Raw genomic sequence first — 2,020 nt, 5'->3', positions numbered from 1 at the left:
GCCAAAATATTATTTTACCAACAATGTGGAATTTATTCACCACAAATTGCTGCTGGGGGGATTGCCCACTGTAGTGAGTATGAAAGCTGCTTTGGATAAAAGCATTTAGAAACTTCCAACAATAAAGTATTGCTTTGACTAAGAATTAGGATCTTAAAAAGAAACATAAAGAAAGAAAGAAAATAATGACTCAATATTTAAAAAAAAGAAGTATTCAGAAGAAAGGAAAAAAACAAAATAAAAATTATTATTTTTTAAATGTGAGCTTTAAAACAACAATTGCATTTTTCACTTTTTATAACCAAGTTCTTATCATTTTTGCTATACGGTGTTTTTCCGCCAAATGAGTCATTTTTGAAACAAATTGTGATTTTCAAAAATTGGTGATTTTTTTATAAAAGGTCCCATGACATGTCCATTTCTACTGATCATTACTCCATTGTTGAGGTCTAATAGAATAGATTTACATTGTTCAATGTTCCAAACTCACATTGGTTTCTCATACAGCATCTCTGTATAGTATGTGTATTCACTCTCTGTCCCCCCCCCCCCTCCCTGTGAGCGCAGTGGCCGTCGGCGAAACAGCGAGACATAGCGAAACCCAGCCCGGACACACACACACCCGCAGCCTGGCTGGGAGTTTGTGTGTTTGCTCAGACAACCTTCATCACACACAAGGGGACGGGGAATAACCGGAAAAGCATTACATGGGACCTTTAAGTCATAAAAAAATCTAAATTGGAAAATAACTTATTTAAAAATATTGTTAAAAATAAACAATAAGTGATCATGACAAAATGTAGCCTTTTTTGAAGTATTAAATATTTGATGAATACAGACCATTAACCCAAAAACAATTTTAAAAAAAGGTCTTTACAATAAAGCTCCTGTGGTCTATAGTCCTTATGACTGAAGAGAACTCTAGGAGGCCATCGGGACTCAATATCCCTCAGACTGAAGGTTCACAAACTCTCCCAGGAGCTCGTTAATGGAGGAGCTCGTTAATGGAGGAGCTCGTTAATGGAGGAGCTCGTTAATGGAGGAACGAAGAAGTTGAAGAGTGTGTTTGTGTTTGTTCCTGCTAACCTCTGAACATAAAACACAGTAAAGAGTTCCAGTCAGTCTGATCTGAAGCTCTCTGGGGCAATTAGTGGGAGCTGATGCTCTGTGCTTTTAATAGGAGAGGTCACAACCACAGAAGAAGAAGAAGGTCTGAGGGCAGGAAGACATGTTGGAGAAGTTAGGAACATTCTTGATGTTGAGGCCATTTTCTGCACGTGAGGACGGTATTAGATCCAACAGGACATTTGCCAAACATGAACACTTAACAGAAGCTGCAGGATCTATGTCATCTCGAATCAGTCACAAAGCTTTCATTGTTTTCGAAAACACACCGACACTGAGCTGTGCTCCTGAGTGCTTTATAAACTGATCATGTGAAATCGATTGTGAATTATGTCTTCCTGCAGATATTGATTTCATCACACTCTCAGAATCACCATCACAGGTATGAAGAGGCATTTCCCCACCGACTGCTGACACGCTCCCTGCTTACCTCAGACATATTCAACCTGATATTCTTCCCACGCACGCACGCACGCACGCACGCACGCACGCACGCACGCACGCACGCACGCACGCACGCACGCACGCACACACACACACACACACACACACACACACACACACACACACACACACACACACACATATGCATTAATAACCCAAACGCCATAGGGACAAAGAACAAATCAAACATGTGTAAAAACATCCCGAAGCCCTGTCCACATTAGTTAGTTTTAGAGTGGTGCAGGAATGAGTCATACAACCTGGGAATGAGTTAGCATTTCATCCCAAGCTAAATAGATTTTTACTTTAAAAATCATAAATTTGTGTTAACATGTGGAGATTATTCCGCTTAACAAAACGTGTGTTCGATATTATTTTCGGCAATATAATCCAATCACAAAGAACCAACAAATACAACCTTAGAGCAGGAGCAGTGGCGATCCTAGAGTTG

This window comes from Notothenia rossii, assembly GCF_949606895.1.
Source record: "Notothenia rossii genome assembly, chromosome: 7".
NCBI classification, from domain to species: domain Eukaryota; kingdom Metazoa; phylum Chordata; class Actinopteri; order Perciformes; family Nototheniidae; genus Notothenia; species Notothenia rossii.
The sequence above is the reverse complement of the archived record's forward strand: the minus strand, read 5'-3'. Positions refer to the sequence as shown.